The sequence below is a fragment of the Salmo trutta genome, chromosome 6 (genome assembly GCF_901001165.1).
Source record: "Salmo trutta chromosome 6, fSalTru1.1, whole genome shotgun sequence".
Classification (NCBI taxonomy): Eukaryota; Metazoa; Chordata; class Actinopteri; order Salmoniformes; family Salmonidae; genus Salmo; species Salmo trutta.
In genome coordinates this window covers 1,486,764-1,507,083 of record NC_042962.1, presented here as the reverse complement: position 1 = coordinate 1,507,083, position 20,320 = coordinate 1,486,764, and the positions used below count along the sequence as shown (strand labels likewise).

General features: G+C 40.9%; 1 protein-coding gene across 1 annotated transcript in view; it reads right to left on the bottom strand.

Annotated features, from left to right (window-relative positions):
• Positions 1–19,729, bottom strand: part of slc35g2b (solute carrier family 35 member G2b) — a 24,503-nt gene extending 4,774 nt beyond the window's left edge. Inside the window, exon 1 of the mRNA XM_029755083.1 lies at positions 19,381–19,729. The gene's annotated coding sequence lies outside the window, so the exon portion shown is untranslated. The remainder of the gene's footprint in view (positions 1–19,380) is intronic.
• Between the last annotated feature and the right edge of the window lie 591 nt (positions 19,730–20,320).

The window sequence follows — 20,320 nt, the reverse complement described above, 5'->3', positions numbered from 1 at the left end:
GGTGGTAATATACTGGGGGTAATATACTGGTGGTAATATACTGATGGTGGTAATACTGGTGGTATATACTGACTGTGTGGTAATATACTGGTGGTAATATACTGGTGGTAATATACTGGTGGTAATATAGTGACTGGTGGTAATATACTGGTGGTAATATACTGGTGGTAATATACTGGTGGTAATATACTGGTGGTAATATACTGGTGGTAATATACTGGTGGTAATATACTGACTGGTGGTAATATACTGGTGGTAATATACTGGTGGTAATATACTGACTGGTGGTAATATACTGACTGGTGGTAATATACTGGTGGTAATATAGTGACTGGTGGTAATATACTGACTGGTGGTAATATACTGGTGGTAATATACTGGTGGTAATATACTGGTGGTAATATACTGACTGTGGTAATATACTGACTGGTGGTAATATACTGGTGGTAATATACTGGTGGTAATATACTGACTGGTGGTAATATACTGGTGGTAATATACTGGTGGTAATATACTGGTGTTAATATACTGGTGGTAATATACTGGTGGTAATATACTGGTGGTAAATACTGGTGGTAATACTGGTGGTAATATACTGGTGGTAATATACTGACTGGTGGTAATATACTGGTGGTAATATACTGGTGGTAATATACTGGTGGTAATATACTGGTTGTAATATACTGGTGGTAAATATACTGGTGGTAATATACTGGTGGTAATATACTGGTGGTAATATACTGGTGGTAATATACTGGTGGTAATATACTGGTGGTAATATACTGGTGGTAATATACTGGTGGTAATATACTGGTGGTAATATACTGACTGGTGGTAATATACTGACTGGTGGTAATGTACTGGTGGTAATATACTGGTGGTAATATACTGGTGGTATTATACTGGTGGTAATATAGTGACTGGTGGTAATATATTGGTGGTAATATACTGGGGGTAATATACTGGTGGTAATATACTGGTGGTATTATACTGGTGGTAATATAGTGACTGGTGGTAATATACTGGTGGTAATATACTGGGGTAATATACTGGTGGTAATATACTGGTGGTAATATAGTGACTGGTGGTAATATACTGACTGGTGGTAATATACTGGTGGTAATATACTGGTGGTAATATACTGGTGGTAATATACTGGTGGTAATATACTGGTGGTAATATACTGGTGGTAATATACTGACTGGTGGTAATATACTGGTGGTAATATACTGGTGGTAATATACTGGTGGTATATACTGGTGGTAATATACTGGTGGTGGTAATATAGTGACTGGTGGTAATATACTGGTGGTAATATACTGTGGGTAATATACTGGTGGTATATACTGGTGGTAATATACTGACTGGTGGTAATATACTGGTGGTAATATACTGGTGGTAATATACTGGTGGTAATATACTGACTGGTGGTAATATACTGGTGGTAATATACTGGTGGTAATATACTGGTGGTAATATACTGGTGGTAATATACTGACTGGTGGTAATATACTGGTGGTAATATACTGGTGGTAATATAGTGACTGGTGGTAATATACTGGTGGTAATATACTGGTGGTAATATACTGGTGGTAATATACTGGTGGTAATATACTGACTGGTGGTAATATACTGACTGGTGGTAATATACTGGTGGTAATATACTGGTGGTAATATACTGACTGGTGGTAATATACTGGTGGTAATATACTGGTGGTAATATACTGGTGGTAATATACTGGTGGTAATATACTGACTGGTGGTAATATACTGGTGGTAATATACTGGTGGTAATATACTGGTGGTAATATACTGGTGGTAATATACTGACTGGTGGTAATATACTGGTGGTAATATACTGGTGGTAATATACTGGTGGTAATATACTGACTGGTGGTAATATACTGGTGGTAATATACTGGTGGTAATATACTGGTGGTAATATACTGACTGGTGGTTATATACTGGTGGTTATATACTGGTGGTAATATACTGGTGGTAATATACTGGTGGTAATATACTGACTGGTGGTAATATATGGTGGTAATATACTGGTGGTAATATACTGGTGGTAATATACTGACTGGTGGTAATATACTGGTGGTAATATACTGACTGGTGGTAATATACTGGTGGTAATATACTGACTGGTGGTAATATACTGGTGGTAATATACTGGTGGTAATATACTGGTGGTAATATACTGACTGGTGGTAATATACTGACTGGTGGTAATATACTGACTGGTGGTAATATGCTGGTGGTAATATACTGGTGGTAATATACTGGTGGTAATATACTGGTGGTAATATACTGACTGGTGGTAATATACTGGTGGTAATATACTGGTGGTAATATACTGGTGGTAATATACTGGTGGTAATATAGTGGTGGTAATATACTGGTGGTAATATACTGGTGGTAATATACTGACTGGTGGTAATATACTGGTGGTAATATACTGGTGGTAATATACTGGTGGTAATATACTGGTGGTAATATACTGGTGGTAATATACTGACTGGTGGTAATATACTGGTGGTAATATAGTGACTGGTGGTAATATACTGGTGGTAATATACTGACTGGTGGTAATATACTGGTGGTAATATACTGGTGGTAATATACTGGTGGTAATATACTGGTGGTAATATACTGACTGGTGGTAATATACTGGTGGTAATATACTGACTGGTGGTAATATACTGGTGGTAATATACTGGTGGTAATATACTGGTGGTAATATACTGGTGGTAATATACTGGTGGTAATATACTGGTGGTAATATACTGGTGGTAATATACTGACTGGTAATATACTGGTGGTAATATACTGGTGGTAATATACTGGTGGTAATATACTGGTGGTAATATACTGACTGGTGGTAATATACTGGTGGTAATATACTGGTGGTAATATACTGGTGGTAATATACTGACTGGTGGTAATATACTGGTGGTAATATACTGACTGGTGGTAATATACTGGTGGTAATATACTGGTGGTAATATACTGGTGGTAATATACTGGTGGTTATACTGACTGGTGGTAATATACTGGTGGTAATATACTGGTGGTAATATACTGGTGGTAATATACTGGTGGTAATATACTGACTGGTGGTAATATAGTGACTGGTGGTAATATACTGGTGGTAATATACTGACTGGTGGTAATATAGTGACTGGTGGTAATATACTGGTGGTAATATACTGGTGGTAATATACTGGTGGTAATATACTGACTGGTGGTAATATACTGGTGGTAATATACTGGTGGTAATATAGGTGGTAATATACTGGTGGTAATATACTGACTGGTGGTAATATACTGGTGGTATATACTGACTGGTGGTAATATACGGGGGTAATATACTGGTGGTAATATACTGGTGGTAATATACTGACTGGTGGTAATATACTGGTGGTAATACTGACTGGTGGTAATATACTGGTGGTAATATACTGGTGGTAATATACTGGTGGTAATATACTGGTGGTAATATAGTGACTGGTGGTAATATACTGGTGGTAATATACTGGTGGTAATATACTGACTGGTGGTAATATACTGGTGGTAATATACTGGTGGTAATATACTGGTGGTAATATACTGGTGGTAATATACTGACTGGTGGTAATATACTGGTGGTAATATACTGGTGGTAATATACTGGTGGTAATATACTGGTGGTAATATACTGACTGGTGGTAATATACTGGTGGTAATATACTGACTGGTGGTATGACTGGTGGTAATATACTGGTGGTAATATACTGGTGGTAATATACTGGTGGTTATATACTGACTGGTGGTAATATACTGGTGGTAATATACTGGTGGTAATATACTGGTGGTAATATACTGACTGGTGGTAATATAGTGACTGGTGGTAATATACTGGTGGTAATATACTGACTGGTGGTAATATACTGATGGTAATATACTGGTGATAATATACTGGTGATAATATACTGGTGGTAATATACTGGTGATAATATACTGGTGGTAATATACTGGTGGTAATATACTGGTGGTAATATACTGGTGGTAATATACTGGTAGGTATATACTGGTGGTACATACTGGTGTAATATACTGGTGGTATATACTGGTGGTAATATACTTGACTGGGTGGTAATATACTGGTGTAATATAGTGACTGGTGGTAATATACTGGTGGTAATATACTGGTGGTAATATACTGGTGGTAATATACTGGTGGTAATATACTGGTGGTTATATACTGGTGGTAATATACTGGTGGTAATATACTGGTGGTAATATAGTGACTGGTGGTAATATACTGGTTGTAATATACTGGTTGTAATATACTGGTGGTAATATACTGACTGGTGGTAATATACTGGTGGTAATATACTGGTGGTAATATACTGGTGGTAATATACTGGTGGTAATATACTGGTGGTAATATACTGACTGGTGGTAATATACTGACTGGTGGTAATATACTGGTGGTAATATACTGGTGGTAATATACTGGTGGTAATATACTGTTGGTATTATACTTGTGTAATATACTGGTGGTAATATACTGGTGGTAATATACTGGTGGTAATATACTGACTGGTGGTAATATACTGGTGGTAATATACTGGTGGTAATATACTGGTGGTAATATACTGGTGGTTATATATGACTGGTGGTAATATACTGACTGGTGGTAATATACTGGTGGTAATATACTGGTGGTAATATACTGGTGGTAATATACTGGTGGTAATATACTGGTGGTAATGTACTGGTGGTAATATACTGGTGGTAATATACTGGTGGTAATATACTGACTGGTGGTAATATACTGGTGGTAATATACTGGTGGTAATATACTGGTGGTAATATACTGGTGGTAATGTACTGGTGGTAATATACTGGTGGTAATATACTGACTGGTGGTAATATACTGGTGGTAATATACTGGTGGTAATATACTGGTGGTAATATACTGACTGGTGGTAATATACTGGTGGTAATATACTGGTGGTAATATACTGGTGGTATTATACTGGTGGTAATATACTGGTGGTAATATACTGGTGGTAATATAGTGACTGGTGGTAATATACTGGTGGTAATATACTGGTGGTAATATACTGGTGGTAATATACTGACTGGTGGTAATATACTGGTGGTATACTGGTGGTAATATAGTGACTGGTGGTAATATACTGTGGTAATATACTGGTGGTAATATACTGGTGGTAATATACTGACTGGTGGTAATATACTGGTGGTAATATACTGACTGGTGGTAATATACTGGTGGTAATATACTGTGGTAATATACTGGTGGTAATATACTGACTGGTGGTAATATACTGGTGGTAATATACTGGTGGTAATATACTGGTGGTAATATACTGGTGGTAATATACTGGTGGTAATATACTGACTGGTGGTAATATACTGGTGGTAATATACTGGTGGTAATATACTGGTGGTAATGTACTGGTGGTAATATACTGGTGGTAATGTACTGGTGGTAATATACTGGTGGTAATATACTGGTGGTAATATACTGGTGGTAATATACTGGTGGTAATATACTGACTGGTGGTATTATACTGGTTGTAATATACTGGTGGTAATATACTGGTGGTAATATACTGGTGGTAATATACTGGTGGTAATATAGTGACTGGTGGTAATATACTGGTGGTAATATAGTGACTGGTGGTAATATACTGGTGGTAATATACTGCTGGTAATATGCTGGTGGTAATATACTGGTGGTAATATACTGGTGGTAATATACTGGTGGTAATATACTGGTGGTAATATACTGGTGGTAATGTACTGGTGGTAATGTACTGGTGGTAATATACTGGTGGTAATATACTGGTGGTATTATACTGGTGGTAATATACTGGTGGTAATATACTGGTGGTAATGTACTGGTGGTAATATACTGGTGGTAATACTGGTGGTAATATACTGGTGGTAATATACTGGTGGTAATATACTGGTGGTATATACTGACTGGTGGTAATATACTGTTGGAACTATAGTGGTGGTAATATACTGGTGGTAATATACTGGTGGTAATATACTGACTGGTGGTAATATACTGGTGGTAATATACTGGTGGTAATATACTGGTGGTAATATACTGGTGGTAATATACTGGTGGTAATATACTGTGGTAATATACTGGTGGTAATATACTGGTTGGTAATATACTGGTGGTAATATACTGGTGGTATTATACTGGTGGTAATATACTGACTGGTGGTAATATACTGGTGGTAATATACTGGTGGTAATATACTGGTGGTAATATACTGGTGGTAATATACTGGTGGTAATATAGTGACTGGTGGTAATATACTGGTGGTAATATACTGGTGGTAATATACTGGGGGTAATATACTGGTGGTAATATACTGACTGGTGGTAATATACTGGTGGTAATATACTGGGGGTAATATACTGACTGGTGGTAATATACTGGTGGTAATATACTGGTGGTAATATACTGGTGGTAATATACTGACTGGTGGTAATATACTGGTGGTAATATACTGGTGGTAATATACTGGTGGTAATATACTGGTGGTAATATACTGACTGGTGGTAATATACTGACTGGTGGTAATATACTGGTGGTAATATACTGGTGGTAATATACTGGGGGTAATATACTGGTGGTAATATACTGACTGGTGGTAATATACTGGTGGTATTATACTGGTGGTAATATACTGGTGGTAATATACTGGTGGTAATATACTGACTGGTGGTAATATACTGGTGGTAATATACTGACTGGTGGTAATATACTGGTGGTAATATACTGGTGGTAATATACTGGTGGTAATATACTGACTGGTGGTAATATACTGACTGGTGGTAATATACTGGTGGTAATATACTGGTGGTAATATACTGGTGGTAATATACTGGTGGTAATGTACTGGTGGTAATATACTGGTGGTAATATACTGGGGGTAATATACTGGTGGTAATATACTGGTGGTAATATACTGGTGGTAATATACTGACTGGTGGTAATTTACTGGTGGTAATATACTGGTGGTAATATACTGGTGGTAATTTACTGGTGGTAATATACTGGTGGTAATATACTGACTGGTGGAGAAGGTCAGAGGAAGTTATTGTAGCATTATTGTTAAAAATTCATATCAAATATTGTATCAGATATGTTGAAAAAAAATCTTGTTTGTTTTAGATGGAACAATCCACAAGCAATGAAGACGACAGATGAAAATCTGAATATATTGTTGTCATGGAAAGGAACAGCAAAGCGACCTTTCACGCCCTGACCATAGAGAGCCCTTGTTTCTGACTAGGGGGTGTTCTAGTATAGAATTTCTACGTTGGTGTTTTGGTATGGTTCCCAATTAGAGGCAGCTGGTAATCGTTGCCTCTAATTGGGGATCATATTAAAGTAGCTATTTTCCCCACCTGTGTTTGTGGGATATTGTTTTGTGCGTGTGCGTGTGCCTGCGCACCACATAGTCACGTTTCGTTGTTCATTTACTGATTTATTTGTTTTTGCTTGAAGTTTCACTTTGTAATAAATATGTGGAACTCAACATCCGCTGTGCCTTGGTCCCGTTCTTACGACAACCATGACAGGAGAGAGGAACAGCAAAGGGAGAAATATTTGAGAAAGACAGAGGGCCAGCGGGTTTCTGCTACTCAAGATGGAGGTTTTCCCAAACACAGATGAAACGCTTACATAATTCATAACTCACTGCCTCAGTGATCTCTCTGTCTCTCTCTCTCTCTCTCTCTCTCTCTCTCTCTCTCTCTCTCTCTCTCTCTCTCTCTCTCTCTCTCTCTCTCGCTCTCTCTCTCTCTCTATATATATATATATATATATATATATATATATATATATATATATATATAGATGTTGCGTTTATATTTTCGTTCAGTATATATATATATATACTGAATGAAAATATAAACGCAACATGTAAAGTGTTGGTCCCATGTTTCATGAGCTGAAATAAAAGATCCCAGAAATGTTCCATACGCACAAAAACGTATTTCTCTCAAATTGTGTTTACATCCCTGTTAGTGAGCATTTCTCCTTTTCCAAAATTATCCATCCATCTGACAGGTGTGGAATATCAAGAATCTGATTAAACAACATAATCATTACACAGGTGCACCTTGTGCTGGGGGGGGGAAATGAAAATATATGATGATGAAAATATCCTCTAATTAAAGCTGCCAGTCTGTATTTTAACCTCATAGCCATTGTATCATTTAAAATCCAAAGTGACGGGGTAGAGAGCAAAAATAACAACAAATTTGTCAATGTCCTAATATTTTTGGAGCTCACTGTCCCCGCTTTTAACCCTTTTTTCGCCTCAGAACAGCTTCAATTCATTGGGAAAGCGTTCCACAGGGATGCTGGCCCATGTTGACTCCAATGCTTCCCACAGTTGTGTCAAGTTGGCTGGATGTCCTTTGGATGGTAGAACATTCTTGATACACACAGGAAACTGTTGAGTGTGAAAGAAAACAGCAGATTTGTAGTTCTTAACACACTCAAACTAGGGCTGGACAGTTTACCTTATTTTACTATATATCCGTAGTGATGCACGGACCGGTTTGGGTTTTTACCAGTAACAGAATCCTCCTTCACGGTCTGACCCAACAACAGAAGGTCACCTCCTTCGTGGTCTGACCCAACAACAGAAGGTCACCTCCTTCATGGCCTGAACCAACAACAGAAGGTCACCTCCTTCATGGCCTGACCCAACAACAGAAGGTCACCTCCTTCACGGTCTGACCCAACAACAGAAGGTTACCTTCATGGCCTGACCCAACAACAGAAGGTCACCTCCTTCATGGTCTGACCCAGCAACAGAAGGTCACCTTCATGGTCTGACCCAACAACAGAAGGTCACCTCCTTCACGGTCTGACCCAACAACAGAAGATCACCTCCTTCGTGGTCTGACCCAACAACAGAAGGTCACCTCCTTCATGGCCTGAACCAACAACAGAAGGTCACCTCCTTCACGGTCTGACCCAACAACAGAAGGTCACCTCCTTCGTGGTCTGACCCAACAACAGAAGGTCACCTCCTTCATGGCCTGACCCAACAACAGAAGGTCACCTCCTTCATGGCCTGAACCAACAACAGAAGGTCACCTCCTTCATGGCCTGACCCAACAACAGAAGATCACCTCCTTCACGGTCTGACCCAACAACAGAAGGTTACCTTCATGGCCTGACCCAACAACAGAAGGTCACCTCCTTCATGGTCTGACCCAGCAACAGAAGGTCACCTTCATGGTCTGACCCAACAACAGAAGGTCACCTCTTTCACGGTCTGACCCAACAACAGAAGGTCACCTTCATGGCCTGACCCAACAACAGAAGGTCACCTCCTTCACGGTCTGACCCAGCAACAGAAGGTCACCTCCTTCATGGTCTGACCCAACAACAGAAGGTCACCTCCTTCATGGTCTGACCCAGCAACAGAAGGTCACCTTCATGGTCTGACCCAACAGAAGGTCACCTCCTTCGTGGCCTCACCCAACAACAGAAGGTCACCCTCATGGCCTGACCCAACAACAGAAGGTCACCTCCTTCATGGTCTGACCCAACAACAGAAGGTCACCTTCATGGTCTGACCCAACAACAGAAGGTCACCCTCATGGCCTGACCCAACAACAGAAGGTCACCTCCTTCATGGTCTGACCCAGCAACAGAAGGTCACCTCCTTCATGGCCTGACCCAACAACAGAAGGTCACCTCCTTCATGGTCTGACCCAACAACAGAAGGTCAGAAGTCGCCTCCCTAAAAAGCGTCCAGGGTTCAAACTAAACACAACATGCCCTTCACAGCTTCAATTCATTGGGAAAGCGTTCCACAGGGATGCTGGCCCATGTTGACTCCAATGCTTCCCACAGTTGTGTCAAGTTGGCTGGATGTCCTTTGGATGGTAGAACATTCTTGATACACACAGGAAACTGTTGAGTGTGAAAGAAAACAGCAGATTTGTAGTTCTTAACACACTCAAACTAGGGCTGGACAGTTTACCTTATTTTACTATATATCCGTAGTGATGCACGGACCGGTTTGGGTTTTTACCAGTAACAGAATCCTCCTTCACGGTCTGACCCAACAACAGAAGGTCACCTCCTTCGTGGTCTGACCCAACAACAGAAGGTCACCTCCTTCATGGCCTGAACCAACAACAGAAGGTCACCTCCTTCATGGCCTGACCCAACAACAGAAGGTCACCTCCTTCACGGTCTGACCCAACAACAGAAGGTTACCTTCATGGCCTGACCCAACAACAGAAGGTCACCTCCTTCATGGTCTGACCCAGCAACAGAAGGTCACCTTCATGGTCTGACCCAACAACAGAAGGTCACCTCCTTCACGGTCTGACCCAACAACAGAAGATCACCTCCTTCGTGGTCTGACCCAACAACAGAAGGTCACCTCCTTCATGGCCTGAACCAACAACAGAAGGTCACCTCCTTCACGGTCTGACCCAACAACAGAAGGTCACCTCCTTCGTGGTCTGACCCAACAACAGAAGGTCACCTCCTTCATGGCCTGACCCAACAACAGAAGATCACCTCCTTCACGGTCTGACCCAACAACAGAAGGTTACCTTCATGGCCTGACCCAACAACAGAAGATCACCTCCTTCATGGTCTGACCCAGCAACAGAAGGTCACCTTCATGGTCTGACCCAACAACAGAAGGTCACCTTTTTCACGGTCTGACCCAACAACAGAAGGTCACCTTCATGGCCTGACCCAACAACAGAAGGTCACCTCCTTCACGGTCTGACCCAGCAACAGAAGGTCACCTCCTTCATGGTCTGACCCAACAACAGAAGGTCACCTCCTTCATGGTCTGACCCAGCAACAGAAGGTCACCTTCATGGTCTGACCCAACAACAGAAGGTCACCTCCTTCGTGGCCTCACCCAACAACAGAAGGTCACCCTCATGGCCTGACCCAACAACAGAAGGTCACCTCCTTCATGGTCTGACCCAACAACAGAAGGTCACCTTCATGGTCTGACCCAACAACAGAAGGTCACCCTCATGGCCTGACCCAACAACAGAAAGTCACCTCCTTCATGGTCTGACCCAACAACAGAAGGTCACCTCCTTCATGGTCTGACCCAGCAACAGAAGGTCACCTCCTTCATGGCCTGACCCAACAACAGAAGGTCACCTCCTTCATGGTCTGACCCAACAACAGAAGGTCAGAAGTCGCCTCCCTAAAAAGCGTCCAGGGTTCAAACTAAACACAACATGCCCTTCACAGACTACGGAGGTATATAAAAGTGCATGGTGACAGTTTTGGTGGAATTGGCTACAGACAAGTCTATGGATAGCATCATTTCTCTCTGTCAAACAGGTCCCCGTGTCTTCGTCAACAGCCAGCCGCACCATCCGTACACTGAAGAGGATGAGGTGCATAAGATTGTTCTGGAAGGGCTCAGTCAGACTGATGATGAGAGTACTGACAACACCGATGGAGAACAGTTGTGTGTGTGTGTGTATAGGACCGTTTTTTTACTGGACATGACTTTAAGGAAGAGCTACTGATTCCCCTCGAAGGGACACACCACCGGGGACATTCTGGGGACATTCTGGGGACATTCCGGGGACATTCCGGGGACATTCTATTCACAAAGCTGGAACAATTGTTTACGCAGCAGGGCTTGTCATTCCAAAATAAAAAAGACAACTTGGTGGTCCCCGACGGGGCTCCTGCTGTGGTGGGCAGACACAGGGGCCTAGTCAGCAGGTTGAAGGAGATCGCCCCCCCCACAAACGAATGGTTTGCATTGTCTCATCCATCAGAGTGCGCTGTGTGTCAGACTAAACGCTGAGCTAAAAAAGACGTGACGGATAAAGTCATACGCATAATCAACTTTGTCAGGGAGACATCAAGCAACATAACGACGTCTTTTCTACAAGCTAGTGACAGAATCAGAGGAGGCCTCCCACGATGACTTCCTGCTTCACAACGACGTCTTTTCCACCAGCTAGTGACAGAATCAGAGGAGGCCTCCCACGATGACTTCCTGCTTCACAACGACGTCTTTTCCACCAGCTAGTGACAGAATCAGAGGAGGCCTCCCACGATGACTTCCTGCTTCACAACGACGTCTTTTCCACCAGCTAGTGACAGAATCAGAGGAGGCCTCCCACGATGACTTCCTGCTTCACAACGACGTCTTTTCCACCAGCTAGTGACAGAATCAGAGGAGGCCTCCCACGATGACTTCCTGCTACACAACGACGTCTTTTCCACCAGCTAGTGACAGAATCAGAGAAGGCCTCCCACGATGACTTCCTGCTTCACAACGACGTGCGCTTGGCTGAGTAAAGGAGAAGAGCTGGAGCGGTTCGGTGACCAGGTTGTAGATTTTCTCAGAAAAAAAGGCCAAATGAAAACAGCAGCTGACCACCTTTGTTTCTGGAAATTGAGGAATTCGTCTCCAATTTGGCTTTTTTTTTTAGCTGACGTACACTTAAGTGGTTTAAATCTGCACTTACAAGGAAGAGGGAAAACAGTCGTGCACATGATGGCAAAACTTGAGGCCTTTACTAGGAAAGGTGTTGGATCTGGACTTCTGCAAGGCTACTGCACTTGTGAGAGCAAAACTCATGCCTATGATTCCATTTCCATTATTAGCAGCATTTAGGCTGTCCACTTTGAAGAGCTGAGACAGAATGGCTATATAAGGGATGGAACATATAGGACCAGGGTCCTGCTACCATTATAACCTATAGAACTGTCAGATGTGGGCGTTAACATGCAAGAACTGAGATGGAGAGATAATAATGGAGAACGGTCAAGGAAAGCTATTTTCATATAGAGGGATGGGACTCTATACGTTATCCAAAGACAGAATCCTATAAAGGCAGGACTCTGTAATATGAGAATTTAGTATTTTTTCATGGAGGGGATCAGCTCTGTTGCGTGTGGAATAGGGTCCTTCCATGGAGGGGCTCTGTTGCGTGTGGAATAGGGTCCTTCCATGGAGGGGCTCAGCTCTGCTACTCTGTATTAAAGTCTATATTGAATCCACAAGTTCTCGTAAAAAGTGTTATGTTTCTGAGGCAATATTCCACGACACACTTCAGCACACTGAACAACAGATAGGCATTCCACCCAGGTGATGAATTCTCCTCCCTTTGCTAAGAAAACGATACTCTCGCTGGATGAGGCCGCAATTCAAACTGAGCTGATTGAACTCTAGACGTCGAGCTGAATCAGGGATATACGCTCAGGAGTACTGAATCCTCGTGTGCGTTTTAGGTCAGAGGAATACAGTACAATAAAGAAACGTGCATTTTATGTGCTAACAATGTTTGGATCGACTTACACCGACCTGTGAGTCGTCCTTTTCACGTCAGTCAAATCCACGACCGCCTGCGCATCAAAATCACATCTATCTCACCCGACATCCGCAAGATCGTGTCTGAGGGGTAAGTAACTCAGCGGCATATATGACTGTATTTACTAAATACTGTATTTAGTAATTATCCAGGGATATTTAGGTGTTAAGCTGTTTGTTCTGTCGTTAAAGGAGCAGGCTATCCCGATACAGACATTCAGACACAAACATTACATATGTTTCTTTAAATTATTGTTTTATGTAGGATGCTACAATTTTTGGGGGGGCCAGTTGCAATTTGTAAGTAGGCCTAATAAAAACAAATAACTTCTATTAGGCCATATGTTGGTGTCTTGTAAAAAATGCTGTTACCCCTCATAGCTCACCTCAGCCAGTTAAGGTATTTTATATAGGTCTAGGCTCTGAAGAAATACACTCCAATTAAGCCCTCTTGTTGTTTGTAAAGTCAAATTAAAATGAAGATTATTGTTGAAATGAATGGCTCGACTGGTGAAGGTTTTCTCCATCTGTTGCATAACAAGGTAGGTATATTTTCAGCACCAGGCACCGTTCACCTCCTATTGGTTGCAGCTTTACGTTTCAGTACCAGGCCTCCTATTGGTTGCAGCTTTACGTTTCAGTACCAGGCCTCCTATTGGTTGCAGCTTTACGTTTCAGTGCCAGGCCTCCTATTGGTTACAGCTTTACGTTTCAGTACCAGGCCTCCTATTGGTTGCAGCTTTACGTTTCAGTACCAGGCCTCCTATTGGTTGCAGCTTTACGTTTCAGTACCAGGCCTCCTATTGGTTGCAGCTTTACGTTTGTGTGACTAAAACATTTCAGTTAATACCTAGAGCTCCCAGCTGGGGCCAGTCAGTGTAATTGTATAAAGAACAGATCTCTATGGCAAGATGCGTCATTCACCCAAGTTTTGTCAAAATCGGGTCAGTGCTCTCTGCGATATCGTGTGTGACTAACGCATGAACGGATGGATGGAGACAGACCCACAGTCCTCTCCCCGATTTCATTGTAGGGGACAATGATTCACGTGATGTTTCCCTATTAGCTGCTTGACTGGACCACCAAAAAGAAGCCCCACTCAGTGAGATGAAGCACAGCTTGATGCTTCATGCTGCCGTGCACTAGCCCGCCGTGCACTAGCCTGCCGTGGACCAGCCCGCTGTGGACTAGCCCGCCGTGCACTAGCCCGCCGTGGACCAGCCCGCCGTGCACTAGCCCGTGCACTAGCCCGCCGTGCACTAGCCCGCCGTGGACCAGCCTGCCGTGCACTAGCCTAGCCTACTAATACCAGAGAGGGAATGGTGTTGGAGGGAACAGATGATATTCAAACGTAGTATCTAATGATGAGAAAATATCTAGATATCTTGTAAGAATCTAAATGCATTGTGTTTAATACAACACAATACAGCAGGCCTATCCTTGGCCTTACAATACAATACAATACATTACAAAATATTACATTACAATACATTACTTTACAATACAATACATTGCATTACAATACATTACATTACAATACATTACATTACATTACCATACATTACTTTACAATACATTACTTTACAATACATTACTTTACAATATAATACATTACAATGCAATGCATTACAATACAATCCATGGCCTTACAATACAATACATTACTTTACAAAATATTACATTACAATACATTACTTTACATTACAATACAATACAATACAATACATCACAATACATTACATTACAATACATGGCCTTAAAATACATTACAGTGCAATACATTACATTACATTACAATACGATACAATACAATACAAAATCCATTCAAATCAAATGTTATTGGTCACATACACATATTTAGCTCCAACAGTGCAGTAGTATCTAACAATTCACAACAACACACACCTCTAAAGGTAAAAGAATAGAATAAAGAAATATATAACTAGTAGGACGAGCAGTGTTGGAGTGGCGTTGACTAAAATACAGTAGAATGGAATACAGTAGAATGGAATACAGTAGAATGGAATACAGTAGAATGGAATACAGTACATACATATGAGATGAGTAAAGCAGTATGTAAACATTATTTAAACATGATTAAAGTGGCTAGAGTTCCATTATTAAAGTGACTAGAGTTCCATTAAAGTGACTAGAGTTCCATTATTAAAGTGACTAGAGTTCCAATATTAAAGTGACTAGAGTTCCATTATTAAAGTGGCTAGAGTTCCATTATTAAAGTGGCTAGAGTTCCATTATTAAAGTGGCTAGAGTTCCATTATTAAAGTGACTAGAGTTCCATTATTAAAGTGACTAGAGTTCCAATATTAAAGTGGCTAGAGTTCCATTATTAAAGGAACTAGAGTTCCAATATTAAAGTGACTAGAGTTCCATTATTAAAGTGGCTAGAGTTCCATTATTAAAGTGGCTAGAGTTCCATTATTAAAGTGGCTAGAGTTCCAATATTAAAGTGGCCAGTGATTCCATGTATATGTTCAGTTGAAGACAGAAGTTTACATCCACTTAGGTTGGAGTCATTAAAACTAGTTCTTCAACCACTCCACAAGTTTCTTGTTAACAAACTATAGTTTTGGCAAGTCAGTTAGGACATCTACTTTGTGCATGACACAAGTAACTTTTCCAACAATTGTTTACAGACAGATTATTTCACTTATAATTCACTGTATCACAATTCCAGTGGGTTAGAAGTTTACATACACTAAGTTGACTGTGCCTTTAAACAGCTTGGAAAATTCCAGAAAAAAATGTCATGGCTTTAGAAGCTTCTGATGGGCTAATTGACATCATTTGAGTTAATTGGAGGTGTACCTTTGGATGTATTTCAAGGCCTACCTTCAAACTCAGTGCCTCTCTGCTTGACATCATGGGAAAATCAAAAGAAATCAGCCAAGACCTCAGAAAAAAAATTGTAGACCTCCACAAGTCTGGTTCATCCTTGGGAGCAATTTCCAAACGCCTGAAGGTACCACGTTCATCTGTAGAAACAATAGTACCCAAGTATAAACACCATGGGACCATGCAGCCATCATACCGCTCAGGAAGGAGACGCGTTCTCTCTCCTAGAGATAAACGTACTTTGGTGCAAAAAGTGAAAATCAATCAAAGAACAACAGCAAAGGACCTTGTGAAGATGCTGGAGGAAACAGGTACAAAAGTATCTATATCCACAGTAAAATGAGTCCTTTATCGACATAACCTGAAAGGCCGCTCAGCAAGGAAGAAGCCACTGCTCTAAAACCGCCATAAAAAAGCCAGACTACGGTTTGCAACTGCACATGTGGACAAAGATCGTATTTTTTTGAGAAATGTCCTCATGTCTGATGAAACGTTTGACCCAAGTTAAACAATTTAAAGGCAATGCTACCAAATACTATTTGAGTGTATGTAAACTTCTGACCCACTGGGAATGTGATATGAAATAAATAAATTCTGAAATAAATCATTCTCTCTACTATTATTCTGACATTTCACATTCTTAAAATAAAGTGCTGATCCTAACTAACCTAAGACAGGGAATTTTTACTAGAATTAAATGTCTGGAATAGTGAAAAACTAAGTTTAAATGTATTTGGCTAAGGTGTATGTAAACTTCTGACTTCAACTGTATATAGGACAGCAGCCTCTAAAGTGCAGGGTTATGTAACTGGGTGGAAGCTGGCTAGTGATGGCTGTTTAACAGTCTGATGGCCTTGAGATAGAAGCTGTTTTTCAGTCTCTCAGTCCCAGCTTAGATGCACCTGTACTGACCTCGCCTTCTGGATGATAGCGGGGTGAACAGGCAGTGGCTCGGGTGGTTGTTGAGAGACTTTTTAGATTTCTTCAAAACAATCAAACATTAAAATATCAGAATACATTCTACTATAAAGTTATGTGGATAACATAATGTTGTAATTTCCACAACACAGTTTGCCCCCACTGACGCATTGGACAGACCGTACCACCCTGTGGAGAGCCTTGAGAGCGGGGGCAGCTGCCGTACCAGGCGGTGATACATCCCGACAGGATGCTTTCGATTGTGCATCTGTAAATGTTTCTGAGGGTCTTAGGTGCCAAGCCAAACATTACAATACATTACATTACAATGCAATAAATTAAAATACAAAACAAAACAATACATTGCAACACAATACATTACAATACTTCACAATACATTACAATGCATTACAACACAATACATTACATTACAATACAATCATTACCATAAATTACATTACATTACATTGCATTATATTACAATACATTACAATACATTACAATGCATTGCAATACAATACAATACAATACAATGCATTACATTACAATACAATACTTTACAATACATTACATTACAATACAATACTTTACAATACATTACATTACAATACAATACTTTACAATACAATACAATACTTTACAATACATTACATTACATTACAATACAATACTTTACAATACAATACAATACTTTACAATACAATACATTACATTACAATACAATACTTTACAATACATTACATTACAATACATTACATTACAATACAATACTTTACAATACAATACAAAAAGTATTTCTGAATCCTCTCACTTCCACCCTCCCCCATAATACACACCAGTGGTGGCTGGTGTGAGGAACTATAGGAGGATGGGCTCATTGTAATGGCTGGAACGGAATCAAACATGTCAAACATACACATTTAACTCCACTTCATTTTTTCCCGTTGCAGCCATTACAATGAGCCCGTCCTCCTATAGCTCCTCCCACCAGCCACCACTGCTTCACATGAAGCACCCAACAGAGCCCTCAGACCCAGTCTCCTCCTGTCTCCTCCTGTCTCCTCCTGTCCTATCCACAACCAGGATTAACCTTCTGAACCGTGGACATTTGGAATGTGATGGATAAGACTTTGGTAAGCTCTCCTTGGCTATACCAAACTAAAAGTCTGGTCAACTCTAATTTGAGTTCATACCACAAGAGGGCAGAGATAGGATGGATCATATCTGACTCCCCAACTACATCACCAGCACCCTCACCTCTCCCCCCCTCTCTCTCTTTCCTCTCCCTCTCTCTCTCGCTCGCTCTCTATCCCCTCTCTCTATCCCTCCCTCTCTCTCTCTCTCTCTTTCCTCTCTCTCTATCCCTCCCTCTTTCTCTCTCTCTCCCTCCCTCTTTTTCTCTCTCTTTCTCTTTCTCTTTCTCTTTCTCTTTCTCTCTCTCTCTTTCTCTCTTTCTCTCTCTCTCTCTCTCTCCCTCTTTAACTCTCTCTCTCTCCCTCCACTACCAACACTCTCATCTCTGATCTATTGCTTTCTGGTCAAACGTTCATGACCTATTCGATTATTATAAGTAATAAATGAAGGATTGTTCAAATATGCCTGGAAAAGCTGTTCAAATATGCCTGGAAAAGCTTGAAAGGTTTAAAATGTATTTATTCATTTAAATGGATCATTCCTCTAAAAACACAATTTCCGCGAGGATAAAGGGCGAATACATAATCAAACTTATGAAATCACAATTTCACCCCGGAGGTTTTGGATAATTAACGGAACCAATTTTGAACCAATCTTCGATTCACATTCAAATAATCTCAGATTTTTGTTTTGTGATACAGTTTTTGTATCACATGGATATAAACTATACGAGTAATGCTTCTGATAAGACAGAATGTCAATGATTTTGATATTTAGAAATACGCATGCAGACTATTTGTGCGCAATTCATAAAATATTTGACGTCAACGTGTGCCAGTTTCAATCGTTCCGGTGATTCTCATATATTGTGATGTGAAAAAGGAGTTCCCATCGTCAGATAGCCTGTCATTTCAACAGAGCCTAATTGAATACTGTTGTGGCAATATTCAATTAGCACAGTAGCCTACTACCATATCGACACAGTAGCCTACTACCATATCAAACAGAACTGCATATCCAGTCCACAAACATATATTTTTCATCACCAAAAAACTATCTCATTCTGTAATAAAAAATGTATAATATCACTTACCCTTTACGCTAAAAATAAGTTCCTATCGACTGGAAAAGCACTATTTGCATCATAAATGACAGCTTTCCTTGTTTTCTTGTTCTCTACATTGGGATAACTGTGCTTGCCGTTTCTCCATCTTCCCATGGAGTGGATGCAGCGCGTCTCCAAACAGGCTCAGGTCTCGGTGTGCGACGCACAAGAGAGGATTCTCCACGCCCCTCGACGGGTGGACTTTTGACAGGAGCGAGGGAAAGAGCGGTGGGAACCCGGAGGAAGGAAGAATGGAGAGCGTTTCTCTCTCTCTGCGCTCAAAACATTGCATCTCAAGACCACCCCCGTCGAAATATTCCCCTAACTACCAGGTTAGGGTGGGGGATGGGTGTGTGTGTTTCTGTCTGTGCGTTCATCATCATCATCATCATCATCATCATCATCATTACGCCATCATTGTCGTCATCAAAATATAATTGGATTGATAATGACCTATTCCCACAAAGTGAAAGAAGAAGTGAACACAGAAGTCTATATGAATTGGGACATTGGTATGATGGTTGATAATTCATCTCTTCAATCTCCACTCTGAATAACGTCTGAATACTAAAGAGCAGTTCAGATCAAGAGGGGAAGACACAGAGCACAGCAGTGAACCAACCTGTCATCTGCGTTCTGCTTGATGCTTGTATCAGAGCCCTCGTTCCTCCTGTCTCTCCTCTGCTTGATGCTTGTATCAGAGTCCTCGTTCCTCCTGTCTCTCCTCACCGTTCTGCTTGATGCTTGTATCAGAGTCCTCGTTCCTCCTGTCTCTCCTCTGCTTGATGCTTGTATCAGAGTCCTCGTTCCTCCTGTCTCTCCTCTGCTTGATGCTTGTATCAGAGTCCTCGTTCCTCCTGTCTCTCCTCACCGTTCTGCTTGATGCTTGTATCAGAGTCCTCGTTCCTCCTGTCTCTCCTCTGCTTGA